The sequence below is a fragment of the Globicephala melas genome, chromosome 8 (assembly GCF_963455315.2).
Source record: "Globicephala melas chromosome 8, mGloMel1.2, whole genome shotgun sequence".
Lineage (NCBI taxonomy): Eukaryota > Metazoa > Chordata > Mammalia > Artiodactyla > Delphinidae > Globicephala > Globicephala melas.
Genome location: NC_083321.1, coordinates 5757802 through 5782834, shown reverse-complemented (window position 1 = coordinate 5782834; position 25033 = coordinate 5757802). Strand labels below are relative to the sequence as shown.

The window sequence follows — 25033 nt, the reverse complement described above, 5'->3', positions numbered from 1 at the left end:
CAAAGGATCATAATAGAATACTACAAGCAACTATATGCCAATAAAATGGACAACCTAGAAGAAATGGTCAAATTCTTAGAAAGGTACAATCTTCCAAGACTGAACCAGGAAGAAAGAGAAAATATGAACAGACCAATCACAAGTACTGAAATTGAAACTGTGATTTAAAAACTTCCAACAAACAAAAGTCCAGGACCAGATGGCTTCACAGGTGAATTCTATCCAACATTTAGAGAAGAGTTAAAACCTATCCTTCTGAAACTATTCCAAAAAACTGCAGAGGAAGGAACACTCCCAAACTCATTCTATGAGGCCACCATCACCCTGATACCAAAACCAGACAAAGATACCACACAAAAAAGAAAAGTACATGCCATGTTCATCACTGATGAACACAGACCCAAAAATCCTCAACAAAATACTAGCAAACCGAATTCAGCAATACACTAAAAAGATCATACACCATGATCAAGTGGGATTTACCCCAGGGATGCAAGGATTTTTCAATATCCGCAAATCAATCAGTGTGATACACCACATCAACAAATTGAAGAATAAAGACCACATGCTGGGGCTTCCCTGGTGGCACAGTGCTTAAGAATCCGCCTGCCAATGCAGGGGACAAGGGTTCGAGCCCTGGTCCGGGAAGATCCCACATGCTGCAGAGCAAATAAGCTTGTGCGCCACAATTACTGAGCCTGTGCTCTAGAGCCCGTGAGCCACAGCTACTGAGCCCATGTGCCTAGAGCCCATGCTCCACAAAAAGAGAAGCCACCGCAATGAGAAGCCCGTGCACCGCAACAAAGAGTAGCCCCTGCTCTCCACAACTAAAGAAAGCCCGCACGCAGCAATGAGGACCCAATGCAGCCAAAAAATAAATGAATAAATAAATTTTTAAAATATTTTTTAAAAACCCATATGATCACCTCAATAGATGCAGAAAAAGCTTTTGACAAAATTCAACATCTATTTATGATAAACACTCTCCAGAAAGTGGGCATAGAGGGAACTTATCTCAACATAATGAAGACCATATATGACAAACCCACAGCAAACATCATACTCAATGGTGAAAAGCTGAAAGCACCTGCTCTAAGATCAGGAACAAGACAAGGATGTCCACTCTTGCCACTTCTTTTCCACATAGTTTGGAAGTCCTAGCCACAGCAATCAGAGGAGAAAAAGGAATAAAAGGAATCCAAATTGGAAAAGAAGAAGTAAAACTGTCACTGTTTGCAGATGACATGATACTATACATAGAGAATCCTAAAGATGCTACCAGAAGACTACTGGAGCTCATCAATGAATTTGGTAAAGTTAGAGGATACAAAATTAATACACAGAAATCTCTTGCATTTCTACACACTAACAATGAAAGATCAGAAAGAGAAATTAAGGAAACAATCCCATTTATCATCACATCAAAAAGAATAAAATAGGGCTTCCCTGGTGGCACAGTGGTTGAGAGTCCGCCTGCTGATGCAGGGGACACGGGTTCATGCCCCGGTCCGGGAAGATCCCACATGCCGCGGAGCAGCTAGGCCCGTGAGCCATGGCCACTGAGCCTACGCGTCCGGAGCCTGTGCTCCACAATGGGAGAGGCCACAACAGTGACAGGCCCGCGTACCGCAAAAAAATAAATAAATAAAATAATAAAAATAAAATAAACCTACCTAAGGAAGCAAAAGACCTGTACTCCGAAAAGTATAAGATGCTGATGAAAGAAATTGAAGATGACACAAACAGATGGAAAGATATACCATGTTCTTAGATTGGTAGAATCAATATTGTCAAAATGATTATACTACCCAAGGCAATCTACAGATTCAGTGCAATCCCTATCAAATCATGAATGGCATTTCTCACAGAATTAGAACAAACAATTTTTAAATTTGTAAGGAAACACAAAAGACCCCAAATAGCCAAAGCAAACCTGAGAAAGAAAAACAGAGCTGGAGGAATCAGGCTCCCTGACTTGACTATACTACAAAGCTACAGCAATCAAAACAGTATGGTGCTGGCACAAAAACAGAAATACAGATCAATGGAACAGAATAGAAAGCCCAGAAATAAATCCATGCACCTATGGTCAATTAATCTATGACAAAGGAGGCAAGAATATACAATGGAGAAAAGACAGCCTCTTCAATAAGTGGTGCTGGGAAAACTGGACAGCTACATGTAAAAGAATGAATTGGAACATTCTCTAACACCATACACAAAAATAAATCAAAATGGATTAGAGACATAAATGTAAGACTGGACACTATAAAACTCTTAGAGGAAAACAAAGGCAGAACACTCTGACATAAATCACAGCAGTATCTTTTTGGATCCACCTCCTAGAGAAATAGAAATAAAAACAAAAATAAACAAATGGGGCCTAATTGAACTTAAAAGATTTTGCATAGCAAAGGAAACCATAAACAAAACGAAAAGACAACCCACAGAATGGGAGAAAATATTTGCAAATGAAGCAACCAACAAGGGATTAATCTCCAAAATATACAAACAGTTCATGCAGCTCAATATCAAAAAATAAACAACCCAATCAAAAAATGGGCAGAAGATCTAAATAGACATTCCTCCAAAGAAGACATACAGATGGCCAAAAAGCACATGAAAATATGCTCAACATTGCTAATTATTAGAGAAATGCAAATCAAAACCATAATGAGGTATCACCTCACACCAGTCAAAATGGCCATCATCAAAGTCTACAAACAAATGCTGGAGAGGGTGTGGAGAAAAGGGAACCCTCTTGCATTGCTGGTGGGAATGTACATTGGTACAACCACTCTGGAGAACAGTATGGAGGTTCCTTTAAAAACTAAAAATAGAACTACCATATGATCCAGCAATCCCATTCCTGGGCATATATCTGGAGAAAAACATAATTTGAAAAGATATATGCATCCAATGTTCATAACAGCACTATTCACAATAGCCAAGACATGGAAGCAACCTAAATGTCCATTGACAGAGGAATAGATAAAGAAGCTGTGGTACATATATACAATGGAATATTACTCAGCCATAAAAAAGAATGAAATAGTGCCATTTGCAGCCACATGGCATTATTATTATAATCTCTGATAGAGATTATCATACTAAGTGAAGTAAGTCAGACAAAGACAAATATCATATGATATAACTTATATGTGGAATCTGAAAATATGACACAAATGATCTTATTTACAAAAGAGGAACAGACTCACAGACTTAGAAAACAAACTCATAGTTACCAAAGGGGAAAGGTGGGGGGTGTGGAGGGATAAATTAGGAGTTTGGAATTAACATATACACATTACTATATATATATTAGATAATCAACAAGGACCTACTGTATAATATAGGGAACTCTACTCAACTTTCTGTAATAACCTATATGGGAAAAGAATGGATATATGTATATGTATAAATGAATCACTTTGCTGTACACCTGAAACTAACACAACATTGTAAAACAATTATACTCCAATAAAAAATAAAATTTAATTTTAAAAAAAGAGGCCTCTGTGTCTTTTGTAGAAGCCTCTTGTACAGAGCATTTAATTCGGTCAAAACATGAGGATGAGCTAAGGAAGAAATGAATCAGAAACTCTCTATGCTCAAGGCAGTTCAGAAGCCATCCTGCAACACTAATGAACCTGTGAGGATACCAAAATAAAGATTCCTTTGATAATCTCATTTAACAACGTGAAAATTAGTCTTTGCTTTTTAAGGGACTGATTTCCTTACTCATATACCCTTGACACCTTTTCTCTCTCCCCACCCCACCCCCTTCACTCTTTCTTAACCAACAGAGGCATTTGCAGGTTGAAATGTGAGGATTTAAAATAACAGCTGTTGCACATACATGTCAAATGTCTATTCTGTAACAGAACTTACCCCCTCCCTCCCCCATCCCAGATGACACACACTCCCCCAAACCCAACCAAACACCTCTTGTCTTCCATCCCCAGGGAACTAGGGCTTCAGTTTGGGGGTCATCTTTGTCCTTCCCTCTCCCTCTCCCACCATCTAGTCAAGAAGGCCCATCAGTTCTTCCTCTGAAATCGCTCACGTTCTCCTTGCTTTCATTTCCACTAACCCACCCTAGATCACCCCCTTCTTCCTACCTGAACTGCTGTAAAGGCCTCCTAACCATGACCAACCATTACCATTGGTTGGCTTTAGCTACTGATCCAGGCTATATACTGAGGACAGCATCCCCGGTGCAGGCATTCTTTCACTCTCTTTTTAAAACCCTCCACGACCCTTACTGCCTACAGGTAAGAATCTCGCCTCACATCATTAGTCCAACCTGCCTGTCGAGCCTCATTTCCCATCACTCCTCAGCCTCCTGGGTCCTGTAACTCCAGCCAAACTGCCTCCTCCTTGTTCCCAAATAATCCAAGCACGTTCCCGTCTTCCTCAGAGCACTCCTTCCACCAAGATGCTCCCCACCTGGATGCCCTTTTCCCTGTGCAAAGCCCACTCATGTCTGGGTTATGTGTCTAATTTTTCTCCCTCCCGAAATCCCACCAAAACTTTAGTAAGAGGTTTTTGTTTTTTAAGCTATGAATCCCCAAGGACAGAGAGACCAGGAAGGGAGACCACAGCAACATAACTGTGGAAGCAGCTTGGGTTAACTGTCCTCGTGGCCCTACCTGGCAGTGGGGAAGGCTGCTCATCCACCAGTTTCCACCACCAAGAAGCTAGGGAACTGTGGCTCCAGGTCCCCCGGGATGGGATGAATGGGCTGATACGTACAATGGAAGCTGGGTGAAAGCTTTTGAGAAGCAGTTAGATCCCTAGATCCGTCCCCCCACCTCATGCTGCTGGAGACCACCCCTCTCCCACCCTCTCCTGAAGAACAGAGGTTTGCTCTCTGGAGAGGACGAAGCTCAGGGTCTGCACTGGGGGGTGCAAGGCACAGGTGAGGGCCTGGGTACCTTGCCAAAAACAGGAGAGGAAAGTTAAGTGAGCCTATGCATCCTGTCCCCTTGCCCACTCAGCTCCTAGAACACCCTTCCCCTCCTCTGAGACCTGACCCAGCCCAAGAGGGGAGGCCTCAGGATATTGACACTGAGGTTCCCCAACAAATAGCATGCCTCATCACCACTGTGCACCTCAGAAACTGGACTCCCAGGCAGCTTTTAGCCCCTACTAGTCATTGTGAACCAGCAACCAAAGATCACTGGGCAGCCGAGGAGAGATTCCTTCAAAGAGAGACCAAAGGAAAGTAGCAGAAAAAAGCAACTTGGAGGAAACAGCCAATGCAAGGAGAAGAAAATTTAAACAAACATGGCATTAATATCCTCAGAGAAACAAGAAAAGATTACAGAGGTGGAACTGTAGGATGTTATGCACATATTTTTAAAGACCCATTCAGAGAGCAAGAAAAGCTCTTGGAAATTAAAATATAATGGGAAAAACAAACAAAAAAATCAATAGAAGGGTTGGAAGATTAGGTAAAGGAAATCTCCTAGAAACTGAAACAAAAAGACAAAGAAACGGAAAGTGGGCAAGAAAGGCAAGAGAGGGCTTCCCTGGTGGCGCAGTGGTTAAGAATCGCCTGCCAATGCAGGGGACACGGGTTTAGGCCCTGATCTGGGAAGATCCCACATGCTGCAGAGCAACTAAGCCCATGCGCCACAACTACTGAGCCTGCGCTCTAGAGCCTGTGAGTCACAGCTACTGAGCCCTCATGCCTAGAGCCCGTGCTCCACAACAAGAGAAGCCACCGCAATGAGAAGCCTGCGCACCGCAACGAAGAGTAGCCCCTGCTCGCCACAACCAGAGAAAGCTGGCACGCAGCAACAAAGACTCAATGCAGCCCAAAATAAATAAATTTATTTTTAAAAAAAAAGAAAGGGAAGAGAATCTGAGGTCAGTTCAAGAGATCCAAAAATTAAATAACAGGAGTCTCAGAAAGAGAGAACAGCTAAAACACAGGGGAAGAAACAAAATAATTCAAGAAACCCCTAGGACAGAGGCCACGTTTCCACATGGAAGGACGCACCGAGCCGACAAGATGGACAAATGCAGACTCACACCAGGCATGTCGTGAAATTTCAGACCCTGTAAGCTTGCAGAAAGTGGGGGAAAGGGGGCACAAATAATCTGAAATCAGCACGGTTTTGGATTTCTCAACAGCAACTTGGGAAGCTAGAAAAGAACAAAGCATTTCTTTAAAACTTCAAAAGGAAAATGATTTCTAGCCTGAAACTCTCTATCCAGCTGAACTATCCATTATGTGTGAAGGTGAAATAAAGATAAAGAGCAAATCAATTTTAATTGATTTCAATTAATCAATTTTAATCACTTTGGAATCGAACTCAATTTAAGAGCAGTTTATGTGAATGAGGATGCGTATGAGAATGGGACTTATACATTATTATGGTCAAGTTCTGTGGGAAACCTGGGTAGCTGCTATTTTGGGGTTAAACCGAAGTTCATGTATAAAGCCATTTCACTCTTGGTAAAATCTGAAACTTTCAGTCTTGTGACTGTGAAATCATGACTGTAATAAAGTGATACTCTGTTAGTATTTTGAGCTCTCTTCAAATAAAGACAAGAAGGAAAAAAAAATACAAAGAACAGGGCTGCCACAACTGACCTCCTGGCACTGCTTCTCAGGAAGCTACTGTGGATGAGCCCCACCCAAAAAAGGGAGAGAACAGGCCAGAAAGGCAGCAAGAGCTGCAAGAACAGGAAGGCAGAGGGCGTCCCCGGAGCGTGGCACTCAGAGGGGCACCAGGTAAGGCGTGGACTACACATGACCACTCCACAGGCACCCTTCCCCACAAGGGGACCTGAAGGGAAGCGGAGCCAGCATTCCTACTGATGGGACCCATGGTGGAAATGGCCTCTGGCTGAACCTGACTGTGACACAGGAAGACAACATGAGTGACAACTGAGGCCCAGGGCCTTGCTTCTAACTGACACAGGAATACTAAATTATATGCTCCTCTGTGTCTGGCTTCTTTCACGTAGCGTAATGTTTTCAAGGTTCATCCATGTTGTAACACGTAACAGTACTCTATTTAATTGCCAAAGAATATCTCATTGTACAGATATTCCACATTTTATTAACCCATCTGATGGACATTTGGGTTGTTCCTACCTTTTGGCTATTATGAATAATGCTGCTGTGAACACTTGTGTACAAGTTTTGGGTGCACATGTGTTTTCATTTCTCTCGGGTATACACTGCTGGATCATATAGTAACTCTATGTTTAACCACTTGAGGAACAGCCAGACTGTTTTCCACAGCTGTTGCTCCATTTTATATTCCACCAGCAGCTTATGTCTCCAATTCCTCCACATCCTCACCAGCACTTGTTATGATCTGCCTTTTTGATTAGCCATCCTAGTGGGTATGAAGTGATATCTCATTGCAGTTTTGTTTTACGCTTCCCTGATGGCTAATGATGTTCAGCATATTGTCATGTGCTTACTGGCCATGTGGATATATTCTTTGGAGGAATGTCTATACATATCCTTTGCCTTTGGATTATTTGTATTTTTATTGTTGAGTTTTAAGAGTTTTTCAAAATCTATTCTAGATACAAGGGCCTATCAGATATATGATTTGCAAAAAAATTTCTCCCATTCTTTGAACCACCTTTTTACTTTCTTGATAGTGTCCTTTGCTGCACAAAAGTTTTTAATATTGATGAAGCCCAATTTATCTATTTTTAAAATTTTATTGCTCATGCTTTTGCTGTCGTATCTAAGACACCACTGCCTAACCCAATATCACAAAGATTTATGACTATGTTTTCTTCTGAAAGTTTTATAGTTATTAGCTCTTATGTTTAGGTCTTTGATCCACTTTGAGTTTTATGTGTGGTATGAGGCTGGGGTCCAAGTTCATTCTTTTGCAAGTGGATGTCCAGTTGTTTCAGCACCATTTGTGGAAAAGACTATTCTTTTCCCATTAAGTTATCTTGGTACCCTTGTTAGAACTCAACTGACTATAAATGTGAGGGTTTATTTCTGGGCTCTCAATTCTATTCCATTGATCTGTATGTCTGTCCTTATGCCAGTACCACTCTGTCTTGATTATTGTAGCTTTGTGATAAGTTTTGAAATTGGGAAGTGCGAGTCCTCTGTGTTCTTTTTCAAGATTCTTTGGCAGTCTAGTTCCCTTGCATTTCCATGTGAACTTTAGGCTCATATTGTCATCTGCAAATAAAGGCAGCTGGAATTGTAAAAGACACTGCATTGAACCTGTAGATCAATTTAAGGATATTAAGCCTATATCTTAACAATATTAAGCCTTCTCATCCATGAACATAGGGAGTCCATTTATTTATTCAGGTTTTCTTTCATTTTTTTCAACAATGTTGTTGTTTTTTTTTTGCGGTACGCCGGCCTCTCACCGTTGCGGCCTCTCCCGTTGTGGAGCACAGGCTCCGGACGTGTAGGCTCAGCGGCCATTGCTCACGGGCCCAGCCACTCCGCGGCATGTGGGATCTTCCCAGACCGGGGCACGAACCCATGTCCCCTGCATCGGTAGGCGGACTCTCAACCACTGCGCCACCAGGGAAGCCCTATTTGTTTATATTTTATTTTTGGCTGTGCTGGGTCCTCGTTGCTGTGCGCGGCTTTCTCTAGTTGCGGTGAGCAGGGGCTACCCTTTGCTGCGGTGTGCGGGCTACTCGGTGCAGTGGCTTTTCTTGTTGCGGAGCACAGGCTCTAGGCCACACAGGCTTCACTAGTTGCAGCACGTGGGCTCAGTAGTTGTGGCTTGTGGGCTCCAGAATGCAGGCTCGGTAGTTGTGGCACACAGGCTTAGTTGCTGAGCGGCATGTGGGATCTTCCCGGACCAGGGCTCAAACCCATGTCCCCTGCATTGGCAGGCGGATTCTCAATCACTGTGCCACCAGGGAAGTCCGTCACACCTGTTGAGTCGATGTTTCCACCAGGAACTAGCCTTTGGGAGAGGTTTCCTGGTTGGTTGCTCTCCGCTCACTTCTCTGCATCTCCCTTCTCTGCCCTGCACCCAGCGAAGCTGAGGCCTGTGGATGGAGGTACCTGGACTCCCTCGCTGGCTGGCGTCCTGCAGGTTCAGCCAATGGGAGGCCCCGGGCAGGAGAGAGGAGGCTGGGAGAAGAGAGAACGTGGAGTATGCTCTTCCCTACTCTCTGCTGGCCTTGATGTCACAGTCCTGACTCAGGATATGTCTGGCCTCTATGAGATTCCCTGCTGGGCATCCTTGCCTCCACTCTGTCAACCCGCCCTGAAGTCTGGAGGAAACACTACTTCCTCTCCTGACCCCTTCAGGCCTACAGGTAAGTAATGACTTCCCACCGTTGCTCGTCCCTGGATGCCTCAACCTCTCTTGTTGGGTATGTGACTTGCCTTGGCCAATTAATTCAATTTCTCAGAATCAATGCATGACCGTCGACCATTCCTGGCCAGTCTTTACTGCTCTTCTGCTCAACACCCACACCCCGAGCAACCCTACAGAGGAAGGCACTGTGGAACTTCACTCAGCATGAAAACTTGGTTCTCTGGTAAACTGATCACCACCTCACAGAGTCCACAAGCCGAGGAGATGGTGACGGAATTCAGTGGCAAAGAGCTTCCATTCCTGGAAGAAGGAAAGTAAACAGCAACCCAGACAGGACACGACCTTGACTAGGGCTGCTGCTGCTTTCTCTCCCTATTCCTGATTCCCCAGGAAGCCGTTCCTTTGTTGCCCCTTGATCTGACCTTTCACCCTGCTTTGGAATTTGAGCACAAAAGCTGGCCAGAGGCTTCCCAGAGACAGAGTCCTAGGCATCCACTACTGCTGGTTTTATCCTAATGACCACGGCCACCTGGCAAAGCATCAGAACCACGGATATCGCTTGCATGGGCTTGCCACCGAGTGCCAGCCATCGCATTAAGTGCTTCACATTATCTCATTTAACCATCAAAAAACCTTGTAAGGTTTTTTGTAAGGCCCCAGCTTTGTAAGTAAGGAAACAGAAACTCAGGATATGTAGCTTGGCCACGGCAATCACATTCCGTTCTGCCCATCGTCCCAAGCTGTGCCTCAGTCAGGGTCCTGCTCCCCAGGAGCCTGCTGTGGATAGATTTAAGATCTACCATCCTATCTAGCTTACTCATTACCACCCTCGCTCTGCCCTGCCTGCCAACCCCCAACCGTTCCTCCCCAACCATCACGCTTGCCCTGGCTGTTCCCGGGCCTGCAATCACTGTGTGAGGGCCTGCCACCTCCCCCACCAGCCGGGTCAGCATCACACCCACGCCTCATCCCCCCAGCACAGCCTCTCCCGCACAGGCTAACTGGACCTCACTGGTCCTGTGCCCATCGCTGGTGGAAGTCCGACAGAGCACACAGCTGAGTGGAGCAGGCACCTCCCCCCTGGGTTGTTTTGAAGTTTTGCAGTGATAGCCAGGGTGCACAGACCCACACTGGCCTTTACCCTGCAGTGCATGCCCTGGGCGGAGAGAAGAGACGGGTGGCTGCCAGGAGCTCTGGCAACTACACCCACAGGCTCTTTTGCCTACTGAGCAGGTTCTGAAGTGCCAAGACTCACTTTCTGCTTGCCAGCAGCAGTGGGCGTGTTCGCTTGAAGGTAGTAGTTTCTCCTCAATGTTGAGAAGTTAGACTGCTGAAAATTCTCCAGGGAGGAAGGAGCATCCCAGCTGAGAAGTTTAGACTTTATGGAAAAACAGGGTTTCGCGACCTGAGGTAGTAAATGAATTACGAAAGCCCCAGGTGACAGACTGCCTCTTCTATCTTCTCAGTCCCAACCTACAGGTCCCTACTTCAGGAGGCCCTCTCAGTGCCACCCACCCCTCTCTGAGGGAAGACGCCATGTCTTACAATAAGTACAAAAACAATAATAGTGAATAATAGCTACAAGCGTCTGTTAAGTGCCAGGCCCTGGACGAGGCACCAGCCAGGTCACCCTCATACTTATGAGGTGGGTATTATCCCATTTGGAACTTTACTGAGCTGCAACTTGCATACTATAATCATATTGAACAACAATATTCTTATGGCATTGCAGTTTATAAAGTACTTTAATAGATGCTCTCATTTGCTACTAACAGGAACCTTGACTACTGGCACAGACAGCATTATCTTCTTTTTCTCATTTTTTAACTTTTTTTTTTTTTTTTCGGCTGCGCTGGGTCTTCATTGCTGCGCACAGGCTTTCTCCAGTTGCCGTGAGCGGGGGCTACTCTTCGTTGTGGTGCGCAGGCTTCTCATTGCGGTGGCTTCTCTTGTTGCGGAGCATGGGCTCTAGGCGCACAGGCTTCAGTAGCTGTGTCTCGCGGGCTCTAGAGTACAGGCTTCAGTAGTTGTGGCGCACGGGCTTAGTTGCTCCGCGGCATGTGGGATCTTCCCAGACCAGGGCTTGAACCCGTGTCCCCTGCATTGCCAGGCGGATTCTTTTTTTTTTTTAATTTTTTTGCGGTACACGGGCCTCTCACTGTTGTGGCTTCTCCCGTTGTGGAGCACAGGCTCCGGACACGCAGGTTCAGCGGCCATGGCTCATGGGCCCAGCCGCTCCGCGGCATGTGGGATCTTCCCGGACCGGGGCACCAACCCGTGTCCCCTGCATCGGCAGGCGGACTCTCAACCACTGCGCCACCAGGGAAGCCAAGCCCACCAGGTGGATTCTTAACCACTGCGCCACCAGGGAAGTCCCTCATCTTCACTTTCTAGATAAGGAAAATGGGCTTTCCAGCCCCATCTGTTGCCCCCAGGCCCCAGCACCACCTCCTGAACTCCCTGCTACCTCAGTGTTCCTTCATGCAGCCCATTTTCCATTTCCACTCACTGCACCAGCATCCCAGGAGCTGGAGCTTTGGAAGGATAAAGGGAAAAACAGCCAGGGTGTGGGAGGGGGTGGGGAGTGCAGGGGTGACAAGTGAAGTCAGGCAGGAACCTCCCTTCATGGAGGGCAGGAGCAGCTTTGAAGAAGCGAAGGTGGGGACCACACACCCCCATACGTCCCCTACACCACGTGGTCCCATAGGAAGGGCAAGGTCTGACAGTCAAAAAACTCAGGTTCAACTTGCGGCTTTGCCACCATCTGATCATTTGAGTCTGGGGATCAACCTACCTCTCTGCACCTGTGTGATACTGTGATCTATAAGAAATATATAATCTGGGTTTTGTCCCTGGTTCCTGGCACAGAACTCTTAAAATGCTTGGAATTTCCTGAGTGGAAGGGGAGCCAGGAGCCACCTTTCTCATTCATAATTAGCCCCTTTCAATCACACCTGGGTTTATGCTAATGAGGTGACTCCTGGTGTGTCCCTAGATAGCATCAGGATGGGGGCTGGTTGCCAGAGGCATCAACCCTGTGATTAGAAGGTTGGAACTTTCAGCCCTACCCCGTTACTTGGAGGGGAGGAACTGGAGATTGAGTTAATCAGCAATGGCCTATCATACCTGTGTAATGGAACCTCAATGAAAACTCTAAACGATGGGGTTCAGAGAACTTTCAGGTTGGTAAATCCACCCTTGTGCCAAGAGGTGGTGCACCCCAACCCCTGGGGACAGGAGCTCCTGCACTCTGGACGCTTCCAGACCTTGCCCTATTCATCTGGCTGCTCATGGTATCCTTTAAAATAAACTTGTAATGGTAAGTACTTTTCTGAGTTCTGTGAGCAGTTCTAGAAAATTCTCGAACCTGAGGAGGGGTCAGGGGAATCTCTGATTCACAGGAGGCCAGGTGTTGTCATTGGTGTCTGAAGCCAGGGCCGTCTTGTGGGACTGAGCCCTTCACTTGTGGGGTCTGCGCTAACTTTCAGTAGTGTCAGAACTGAATTGAATTGGAGGATACCTAGTTGATGTCTGCAGAGAACAGGAGAATCGGTTGGTGTGAGGAAAAAACCCACATATTCGATGTCAGAAGTGTTATGAGTGAAAAACAGTTCAGACCTGTTAGTTCACCTATAAAGCAGGCTTATCCATCCAACATGGAGGGCTGACAAGTGAGTGACCTGTTGTATGTGAAACCGCAGACTGTTCCTTCGGTTTCATAAACTGTAAACTGCAAAGCATCCTCAAAGGACTATGATTAGATTTCACACAATCAGAGCCATCCAGTGTTTATTGAGCACCTATTGCCTGTAACACAGACTTGAAGGACAGAGGATAATATAAAACACGGCCCGTGCCTTCAAGAAACTGTCTATCTGGCGAGGAGACAAGACTAGTTCACTTGAAATATAAGGAATATTAAACACCTAGCATACGCAAAGGAGGCGGGGGAAGGGTGAAGCAGCTGAGGAGAGCTGGGTAAGGTGTCATGGGGGTGGGGACTTGATCTGGGCTCAGAGGAAGGATCCACTCAAGAGGCCCCGGCAGGTCGCAGCGCCTGGCACACGGGGTGACGGCACCTGCTTGGCGGGCAGATGGACGGAGAGAGGGTCTGGCATGGGCCTCCTCTCCCTGCGAGCACAGTCTGGCCTGGCTAGTTTAGGGCCAGGGTCAGGCGTCACCAAGTAGGTGCTGATCAAGTGAAAAGTCTGGTATGAAATCAACAGAAAATGAAGTTGGAGAGGTTTAGTGAAATGAGAAGCAAAGAAAAGGCACTCCATTCATTCAATCATTCGATATTGACTGAGCCTTTGTAACAGAGCCAGGTGCCCTTAGGCACTTGAAAGAGAGAGAAGAGGTCCCTGCCCACGGGAAACTGACATTTCCTTCCAGTCAGAAGGAGACCAAATAGGCAAACAAGATCATTCCAGATCCATCCTGATTAGTAAGTACTGATTGCCTCCTTGTCTCAGACTTCCTCCTCATGGCAGGTGTCCCTTAGAGTTACCTGACTGTGAATAAAGTCAAAGGAACCACATCCCTCCACAGGACAGCAGGGAGAAAAGGCATATTCCTTACCAGCTTCTGCTCCTGGCAAGCTGGGGACAAAGCAGAGGGAACTGTATGTCCCTCCCTCTCACCTGCTCCTTGAAACACACAGACAAACACACACAAACACACACACACACACACACACACACACAGAGCGCCAGTTTCTCCCTTCTCCTTGAGTCTTTATCCCATGAGCTGGAGGACACTCTGGCGTGGTGTGAAGATAAGAACCAGAAGCCATTTGGGGCCCTTATCTGTTTCTCCTCCCTGTAAACTGAGGGAAAGGTTTTCTTCTAAGCAAATGGGATAAGTCCTCCCCCCTGAGGCCTGAGCTGCGAGTCTGCTCAAATGCCAGAAATCTGGCCTCCCGGAAGGGGGTGCCTCCCCACTTTCCATTCATTGCTGTCTAGGATATAATCACAAACTCACGTCTTGAGGAGAGCTGATCTTTCCCAGATCCCTAAAGGAAAGCCAGGCCTTCCTGTTCCGCGGCTGCAGAGCACTTCATCAAGGCCCGAGTTGGCCAAGCACGTGCAGTACAGCACGTGTGCACCCTGGGCCTGGTGCTGTGCTCAGAGCAGACCCTTCCCGACCGCTGGCAGCTTCACCATCTCAACAAGGGACCCCAGTCAAAGGAACCACGTGACCTTTCCCCTAAATGTCACCACCACACAAAGGCACTCTGGCCCACAGCTCTGGGACTCACGGCCCATCTTCCTCTGTCCCCAGGTCTTGGGCAGAACCCATTTTCACTGTCAGGTAGGGTTTGCCTACCTCGGGCTCCTCGGTCCTGCCCATCCCTGACCAGTGTCCCCAAAGGCCCATGAGCAATGATCCAGGCCACCCCTGGTTTCCTGTCTCTAAGGATCGTTCCCAGAATCCCTGTGCCCTCTCCTTTCCCAGGTACGAGAAGGCTGCCAAGTTCCAGAGAGGAGAGAAACGAGGCCACAGTGCGTGCACACCCCACCCAGGACAGTATGCCTAGGGGACTCTGAAAGGCGGTCCTCTTACCACGGCAGCTGGTCTGCAGAGCCCCAGGGAGGCCGTGCTGTCCTTGGTGCCGGAACACCGAAATCTGGGCCCTCTGCCTGCTGCCTGTTTATAAATGACGTTCTGGGTTAAGCCTCTGTCAATGACTTTCCAGAATTGCCCCCTCCCCTACAGCTCAGGCGAGAGAGAGGCTGCTTGTGAGCCAACCTCCAACTCAGGAGTAGACCTTGAACAGACTGTTTGAGAAAAGGCAAAAAAACAAAATCAGGTCAGGGGTGAGCTGAAAGGAGGCAGTGAAAAGCTGCTGCCCATGTGTTCTGACTGAAGGATTAAAGGGCAGTGGTATTTGGGTTTTACAAGGGGAGGAGGACTGGGGCCAGGGATGGGAGAGCCAGGCAGGAGAGTGAGCTTCTGGCCTAAGAAAAGGAGCAGAGGATCCAACAGGAGAAGAAAAAAAATGAGGTGTCTAATGTCTTTCTCCCCCTCCTGAGACCTCGGGATGCCTCAGGTTGTGCCCCTGGGAACTGGTAACATCATGGGGACAGGAGACTGGATTCCTCACAAGGGCACATGTTACCCAGTGGCTCTTGTGGGTTGTTGGCCTGGTATGACCTCGTCAGCAAGGTTTTTTCTAATTTTTTAAAATCAATTTATTTTATTTATTTTTGGCTGCGTTGGATCTTCGTTGCTGCGCACGGGCTTTCTCTAGTTGTGGCGAGCGGGGGCTACTCTTTGTTGCAGTGCGTGGGCCTCTCGCTGCGATGGCTTCTCTTGTTGCGGAGCACGGGCTCTAGGCGCGCAGGCTTCAGCAGTTGTGGCACGCGGGCTTCAGTAGTTGTGGCTCATGGGTTCTAGAGCGCAGGCTCAGCAGTTGTGGCGCACGGGCTTAGTTGCTCCGCGGCATGTGGGATCTTCCAGCACCAGGGTTCAAACCCGTGTCCCCTGCATTGGCAGGTGGATTCTTAACCACTGTGCCGCCAGGGAAGCCCTGGCAAGGTTTTTAAATGTGTGCCCACATTATTAAGCCCACCCAGACCAATTCATTTAGTGCAGTGTTCTCCCAAAGACCACTCCGGTCAAGAACAGGAGTAGAGGGACTTCCCTGGTGGTCCAGTGGGGAAGACTCTGTGCTCCCAACGCAGGGGCCCTAGGTTCAATTCCTGATCAGGGAACTAGATCCCGCATGCATGCCGCAACTAAGAGTTCGCATGCCGCAACTAAAAAATCCTGCATCCTGCGACAAAGATCCCGCGTGCCGCAACTAAGACCCGGCACAGCCAAAATAAATAAAATAAATAAATAAAAATAAATCTTTTAAAAAAAAAGAACAGGAGTAGCGTTCCCACCCACTGGGTACCACCCAATACCACCAAAACAAAAACAACCAGCCTCAGCTCTGACAAGCTCTTGGAGGCAGCAGAGTCAATAACTCACTGTTCTAACTTTGTTTAGTGTCCAGAACCCGAGGTTAATTAGTCAGAGAGGGCCTTCCCTGGCTCCGTGCGACGACCTGACCTGGCAGCTGGTGCCCAGAGAGCCTGCTAATGAAATGTGGGTGCACCTGGTCCCTAAGTCAGGTGAAGGTCCAAATCACAGGAGCCTCCTGGAGCCCATGAGTTAAGTGAAAACCCAGTGGGGGAGGGAACTTGCTCACTGCTCTCAGATCCAGATCCTGACCCGCACAGCTACCTGTGTTTCCACCTCTTCATCGTTCTCCAGAGCTGACAACAAGCAGCCTCGTGCTTCCCCTCCAGCCCACCAAGGAAGGGTGCGAACCACTAATAAACCCTGCAAAGACCGGCAGCTGGAGATCCCGGGAGATGAGGCCAAAATGACACTCCAACGAGAGGCTCCATCCAGGAATAGTAAAATGTTTTTGGGGATTAACAACATATACCTTGCACGGTTGTTTGTGAGGGCTCAATGGATCTGGTTACTATGAATAGCCACTTTCTATTCAACAGCAGCGGGAATGACATCTAGAGATGAGACTGGAGGTTAAGGAGGAGACTGACAGGTGGCCTGGCAGGGAAAGAGGAAGAGGAAGTGCTCCAGCAAGAGGGAGCATTGTGACGGGAAGGCCACCTGGCTTTGCGTGTTCACAAGCCATGTGTGGCTTGGTGTGACTGGGACACCCGTTGCCACAACAAGGCTGGGGAGAAAGGCAAGCTCCCTACCCCTCACTGCATCACAGAGGGACGTAATCATCTGTGCAGCTGTTTCCAGTCTAAGCAGAACATCCAGCATTGGAAATTGCAGCAACTAACTTTCTACGCAGCTGTGAAATACCACCAAGGCCACCAATTACTACTTCTTCATGGTTGTTTTCTTCATCTTAGGAAACAATTTGGGGGAAGGAGTAAGGATCTGTCGCAGGTAAACTGATGGCCAAGTTATTCTGGTTTCATGGGTTGCTCAGATGTAGAAACAACACTGTTGACCCTACGTGTGACAGACAGACCAGACATCCCATCAGGGACTCCAAGTAGGAACGACATCGGTCTGCACTCAGCTCTGGGGATGGGAACATGGTCAACAAGAGGCAGATCTTGCATCCATCTCAAGCCTCTTGTCTCGCACTACGAGAGCAGCTGGACCCCTCTAATGGCCTTGGTCCCCCATTCTTCTCTATCACCCCAAATCCAGCCACAGAGGCATTGAGAGTCTATAACTTCTAGGAGCAAAGCAAGCAGAATGTCTTCCATTTATTCAAAAAGCTTATAAGGAATGCCCACCGGGTAACAGAAACAATGCTAGGTGCTATGGAGAAACAAAGATAGAAGGTGATGTGACCCCTGCACTTTAAGAATTCACCATGCGTAGGGGCTTCCCTGGTGGCACAGTGGTTGAGAATCTGCCTGCCAATGCAGGGGACACAGGTTCGAGCTCTGGTCTGGGAAGATCCCACATGCCACGGAGCAACTGGGCCCGTGAGCCACAAATACTGAGCCTGTGCGTCTGGAGCCTGTGCTCCGCCACAAGAGAGGCCATGACGGTGAGAGGCCCGCGCACCGCGATGAAGAGTGGCCCCTGCTCGCCGCAACTAGAGAAAGCCCTCGCACAGAAACGAAGACCCAACACAGCCAATAAATAAATAAATAAATATTAAAAAAAAAAAAAAAGAATTCACCATGTGGATGGTGGAGGCAAGACCTACACGTGGCAAATGAGCTTCCACCACCAGAATTAATGACCAAAGGATGACGCCACAGGGTATAGGGTCACAGGGCTTTTCCAGGCCTCTGCTGGCACTTCGTCACCCTCAGAAAGACACAACAAGCCCACTACTTGGAGACATCAGCTCCAGACTAATGAACAGATGCTTCTAGATTGACCCAACCCAACCCTAGTGTTAGGGAGCCTCACAATTTCCAAGAAACCCCCATTCCCTTCCTCCTCCACACAGCTCACACCTTCCAGCACCACGACTCCCCTGGTCCAGCGCCACAGCTTGAGCTCTGGGAACTGTGCTGAACTGCAGCTCCAGCACGTAATTCTCTCTTTGACTTGGGAATATTCATAACCCTTTGAACCTTAGTTTTCTGATCTATAAAATGCAGAAAGATCTGAGTCATCTTGTAGAGTTGCTCTGAGGGCTTCAAGAGGTCATGTGTTTTTGAAATACCCAGAGAGTCTGGCACATTGGTGATGCCCAGAAGAGTGATCCTAATGGTCAGTCCTTGTGATATCAGCCTTCATCCATCTCTCTTCCCATCATGCCCAGGGGCTCAAGATAAGAGAGGTAGCAACACAGAAACAAACTTGGGGGCCAAGAATAGCGTGTCAGTCTCAGGGAGGATGATGACCAGAAGGAGCTGTGAGTTACTAAGCCCCGGGCCCTGCCTCTGCGACCATCGGCCAGCGCTGTGCTGGGACTCACCTTGCATTCTGGGCTTCGGTTTCTTCAACCGTTACGCCAGGGGCAGTAATGGCCATGCCTTCTTCACGAAGGTGGTGTGGGTAAAAAATCAATAAAACCATAAAACCTTTACTGTAGTGCACTGTGCTACTGAAGTGCCAGGCCCTATGGAGACTCAGTGTGGTTGAGAGGAGAGAGTGGGGAGGAGGGGTAAACAAGATACAGTTAAATCAAGATACAGTAAGACAGGCACCAAAAAGAATAAAACACCAAGGAACAGATTTAACAAAAGTGCGGACTGGTTTGCTGAAAACTACAAAATATCATTGAAAGAATGTAAAGACCTAAACAAGAACACCTCATTTTCACAGATCAGAGACTTAATATTGTTTAAATGGCAATATTCCCCAAACTGATCTACAGATTCAATGCATGCAATCTCTATCAAGAAATCACAGCTTACTTTATTAGAAATTGACAAGATGATTCTTTGCATGGGAATGCAAAGGAACCAGAACAGCCAAAAAAATACTGAAAAAGAAGATCACAGTTGGAGGACTCACACTTGCCAATTTCAAAACTTACTACAAGGCTACAGTAACCAAAATGGTGTGGTACTGGGATATGGATAGACATATAGATCAGTGGAAGAGATTGAGGGCCCAGAAAACTCTCACATTTACAGCCAATCGATCGATCTTCAACAGGGTACCAAGACAATTCAACAAACGGTGCTGGAACAACCAGATATATACATGCAAAAGAATGAAGTTGGACCCTAACCTCACACCATCTACAGAATCTCACACAAAATGGATCAAAGACTTAAATTTAAGGCCTGAAACTATAAAAATCTTAGAATAAAATATAAATCCTTGTGGCCTTGGATTAGGCAATGGTTTCTTAGCTATGACAGCAAAAGCACAAGCAATCAAAAAGAACATAGGTAAATTGGCTTCATCAAAATAAAAAAACTTTTGTGCTTTCAAGGACCCCAGCAAGAAAATGAAAAGACAAACCACAGAATGGGAGAAAAGTTTTATAAATCATATAACTTGATAAGGGTCTAATATCCAGAATATATAAAGAACTCTTACAACTCAATGACAAAAACACAAACAACACAACTAAAAATGGGCAACAGATTTGAATACACATTTCTCTGAAGAAGACATATGAATGGCCAATAAGCATAAGAAAAGATGCTCAACATCATTAGCCTTACAGAAAATGCAAATCAAAACCACAACAGGGGGCTTCCCTGGTGGCGCAGTGGTTGAGAGTCCGCCTGCCGATGCAGGGGACACGGGTTCGTGCCCTGGTCCAGGAAGATCCCACATGCCGCGGAGCAGCTGGGCCCGTGAGCCATGGCTGCTGAGCCTGCGCGACCGGAGCCTGTGCTCCGCAACGGGAGAGGCCACAACAGAGAGGTCCGCGTACCGCAAAAAAAAAAAAAAACCCACAAGAGGATACTACTTCACACCCACTAGGGTGACTATAATCAAAAAGACAGACAATAATAAGTATTGGCGAGGATATGGAGAAACTGGAACGCTCATACACTGCTGGTGGGAATATAAAATGACTACTTTGGAAAACTCTTTGAAGTTCCTCAAACAATTAAATACAGAGTTATCAAATGATCCAGCTCTTAGATATATACACAAGAGAAATGAAGACATTTGTCCACACAAAAACATGCATTTAAATGATCATAGTAGCACTGTTCATAATAATCAAAAATTGGAAACAACCTAAATGTCCAACTGATGAATGGATAAACAAAATGTTGTATAGCCATACAATGGAATATTATTCAACCATTAAAAATTAAGTTGTTACTTGCTACACAGTAGATGAACCTTGAAAATATTCTAACTAAAATAAGCCAGACACAAAAGGCCACAATTATACGATTCCATTTCTATGTAATGTGTAGAGGAGGTAAACCCATAGAGACAGAAAATGGTTGCCAGAGGCTGTAGGGGAAGGTTTCCTTCTGGGAAACAGGGTTTCTTTTGGGGGTGATAAGAATGTTCTAGAATTAGATAGTGGTGATGGTTGTATAACACTGTGGATATACTAAAACCACTGAATTATACACTTTAAAAAGGTGAATTTTAAAGAATGTGAAATATATCTCAATAAAGCTGTTATAAAAATAAAATTTTAAAAGTAATGCATGTTAAAGCTTCTCGAAAAGTTAACATTCTTATGCAAATAAGTTTTTTGTGTTTGCCTTTTAACCATCAATCAGAAGTCTAGATGCTCCTTGATCTCAGAGAGTTTTCTAATAAGGGGAGGAGGGGTTTCTGTAGACAAAGGAAATTCAGTGCTGGGTTATTCCAGGATGTGGTACCTTTGTTGATATTTATTAATTTGTTTAAAAATAACAAACACATTATAAGCTAACATAAATATTTTAATAAAATATAACTATATTTTTAAAAAATTAGTGAGAAGAATGGGTCTTGTTTTACATTTTGCAAATCTCTTTAATGTTCAGCTCAATAGAAGACGCTGGATTCTCATATCTGCACTTCTGTGTTCAATTTATTGTAATAAGTAGAGTCTATGAAGAAAATCTAGACTCGCCCAGACATGTAGTTGCAAAAGGGAGGAATATTTTAATTGCCTTTTCAGACAATTGTGGATACCACTGTTGGATACTATACCAAAACTTGACAAATGGTAGTTAATTATAATGTGAAATATGAAACCCTATGGACTTTAATGTACTGTTACGTTAAAAATCCATTGGCCTTTCTTTTTTCCCTAATAAATTTTATTTATTTATTTATTTATTTATTTATTTTGGCTGCATTAGGTCTTTGTTGCTGTGCGCGGGCTTTCTCTACTTGCAGCAAGCAGGGTCTACTCTTTCGTTGTGGTGCGTGGGCTTCTCATTGTGGTGGCTTCTCTTGTTGCGGAGCACGGGCCCTAGGCGCATGGGCTTCAGTAGTTGTGGCACACGGGCTTAACTGCTCCGCGGCATGTGGGATCTTCCCGGACCAGGGCTCGAACCCGTGTCCCCTGCATTGGCAGGCGGATTCTTAACCACTGCACCACCAGGGTAGCCCCCATTGGCCTTTCTTAAATTGCAAATGGGCCTTTTCCCAACATGATTTTGTAACGTCATACACTGGTCATTTGGAAAATACCAGTTTACTGAGTTATTCTAATCCTCAAGATGCTGACACATTTTACTGATATAATAAAATGCCAAGATGTCACAGATGTAATATCACCATCAATCTCATCAGAAAACTCTAAGTATTGAGAAGTTGTCGAGCACAAGAGGATGGATACAAGCTTTCCAAAATGCTAATTTTGGCCTGAAAGCTCTAATTTTACCAAATACTATTGGTAAACAAACTGGCAACAAATACTATTAGTTGTTTTCTTTGAAGCAACAGGCTCACTACATTCATTTTCGAGAAAAAGTCTGTCGGATACCCCAGTCTGAATAACCACAGCTGCCAGTTATTTTCAAGTAAAAACAGCATCTCCTGAAAATACGGCTAGTTCAGCTCGTAACTCAAAACCCCCCGAAGTGCTTTCCCTCGAGCCAACCAATGCAGTTTGTTTACTTCCCATCTCATCATCATAGAATATCAAAGACCTGCACACAAGCATAGAGAGTTAATAAAATGAGCCATCTTTACTGTTTCATCAAGGCCAGTCTTACGTGAAGCTGGCTCTTTTGAACTGCAAGTGTGTGGAGGTGAAGGGATCCGCCCTGACTCCTGCAAAGCTGCCAGCCGTTTTGCCCACCATTGCTTTTGCACCATCAGTGCAAATGTCAACACAGTGGGAAAGGCAGGTAACTTCCTAGTATTATATGAAAATCTGACTCAGGGACCCCCTCGAAATGGTCTTGAGTACCTGCAGGGACCTGGGGACCCCACTTGAAGAACCACTGGTCTAGGAAGCCACTCCCTGTGGACTGAGAGAAGGAAAAACAACTTTAAAATAAAGCAAACAGGCTTCTTCACTTTGAGACTTAAGAGGAGGTAGTGGAGGTGAGTGCAGAATGTGCTGTGATTCCTGCACTGAGTCAAGGCAGGCGGACTGACCTCAGTGCCCTATATTTGACCACCTTAAAGGGCCCAGGAGTTTCAACTGAGCAGATGGCTTCCTGCGGTTTCAAAGTCTTACAAACAAGCTCTCTGTCCCACACCACCTTTCCACTCCTTTGACCTTGACACAAAAGAGGCCCCTTCAATCTCGGGATTGTTCTGCTCTACAGTAGACAGGGCAAAGAGGAACACATGTGGCTGGGGAAGGATGGCAGGAAGCAAGGGAGAAAGGGAAGAGGGCAGCAAATATCTCACCTTGGCTCTGCCCAGTTGCCCCCAGTCTCAGTTCACCCAGGGGGCCCAGAGGGGGCTTCCTACCAATTCTCTGCATTCCTACCGCATTCCTCTCCTGCCAGGTCAGAGCTGGCCTAGATTCCTGCCAACTCGCCCCTTAGTTCAATGTGAACAAAGGCGTTTTCCACCTTTTGCTTCCCCCAGACTAAGGTCTCTTGGTAGGAAAGGCCCCCTTCTCTGCACCTCAGCTATCAGCTCCCACCCAGCAGCAACCAACACAAGACCCCATGTTGGCTCAAAGCCTTATCCTCCCATGATTCCAGTAAAACAATGTGAAGTCAGGGTGGGAACGAATTTCTCATTTGAGACAAGACTGTTACAACTGCAGCAGCAAGAAAGCTGCTGGCCCGGGAGCCAAGTGCAGAAAACAGAGTGCCATTCAGGCCCGAGGGAGAAACAATAGGCCCTTATCCTACACTCTGGTCTAGGCCAAGAGCTGCTAAGCAGAGCTGGAAGGCCCGATGGGTAGCCCCTGGACAGGGCTGCCCTAGGATACGTGGGGTCCCTGGCAAACACTTGGGGGGGCGGCGGGGAAATCCCCTTATCTATATAAAAAACTTGAGTCGCTCAAAATTAGCGTGTCAGCACCATTTTGGCCGCCCAACCTCACACAACCCTACAAAGGACTGTCGCAGCCGCCAGTGGAATCTGCCCTCCTGGAACGGGGCCTGGACTCAGGGCCCTGGGACAACCCCGCAGGACATCTGGTTGTCCCTGCACAGGGTAGAGGGTTGAGAGCTCCCCAAAGGGGCTGATGTGGGTCCCAGTCTGGGTTCGGAATGTCCAGCTGGAACAGCACTGGAGGGAGGCACTCCAACGTGTGGGCCCCTCAGGTGCAGAGTTCCAGGCAGAGGCCACACGTGCCCGGCCTAAGGGTGGCCCTGGCCCTGCAGACACAACCACAGTCATGGCCTGAAGGGCTACGAGGGCTGCCTTCAAAAAAGAAATCAGGGCCTCACAGCCCCGGTACTTCTTGTTTTCCGGTCACTGCTACCTGGGCAACCCCGAACTCAGTTTCTTCCACCTGTGCTCCTGTGGGTACCAAGGCGGTTTGTTCTGAATTCACACCTCACCCCGGCCCAGTACCTCTCAGTAAGGTCAGCAGGTAAGAGGCCAGGAAAAAAAGACATCAAGAAGACTATGCTGGGAGTTCTTCGAGGGAAGGGCTGAGCCTGGCCTGAAGTAAACACACCTAACAGATGTGAGGAGAAAACCAAATAATCCACAATCTGATAATCCGCTGCCGGGCAAGAAAGCATTTAATTCAACTTGAAACAAGCCCTTCTGTCATCACCCCAGTGACACCACAGGGGCTAGTTAAGAGCAGTGCCACACGGGGTCCTAGGGTGCGTCAGTGGGAAGGGACTCACCAGGACGACACAGCTCCGGAAGAGACTCCAGCTGGGGGGGGGGGGAGGCGTGGCTCCAGCCAGGGAGGGGGCGTGGCTGCCATAGCTCCTCCCACCCTCTACTCCAGTTCACTGAGAGTTTGAGACGTGAAACCTGCCCCAAGTTCCCCGGTGTTCTGCCAAGATCCTCACCCAGCCGCGCCTGCTGTGAAGCAGATAACAGCACAGCGGGGGAGGCTTCTCCTGGCCCACTCGGGTTAAGGCACTCTCCTTACATCAAGGCTGCAATTACACAGCAACTGGCCTTCTCTGTCTGCCTCCCCTGAGGACAGGAGATCAGGGCTGTTTTTCTGGTTCCCTGCTGTGTCTCCAGTGTGTAGCACGGGGCCTGGAACAGGGTGAGCACTCAATAAATGGTTGGGAAGCAAATGCAAGTCTCTCTCAGCTACACAGTGGCCCCTGAAGCTGAGGGCTAGCTGCTGACCACTCAGAGCCCAGTGACCATGGAGACCAAGGGCTCCATCCCAGGTGGGGCGGGTCTGTGCCAGGGGCCCTCCCCTCGGTGGGGGCTACTGGGAGAGGGGCAATAGGCCTCAGCGAGCTTCATGGGGAACAGTTCATTGA

The 25033-nt window shown here is 47.0% G+C and overlaps 1 protein-coding gene across 5 annotated transcripts in view; it reads right to left on the bottom strand.

Annotated features, from left to right (window-relative positions):
• PC (pyruvate carboxylase) overlaps window positions 1-25033 on the bottom strand; it is a 106840-nt gene that overhangs the window by 40007 nt on the left and 41800 nt on the right. Inside the window, exon 1 of one of the 5 annotated variants that reach the window (XM_060302875.1) lies at window positions 14850-14921. The exons of the other annotated variants lie outside the window; for them this stretch is intronic. The gene's annotated coding sequence lies outside the window, so the exon portion shown is untranslated. Of the gene's footprint in view, window positions 1-14849; window positions 14922-25033 lie in introns of those variants that run through there. 5 annotated transcript variants of the gene reach the window in all.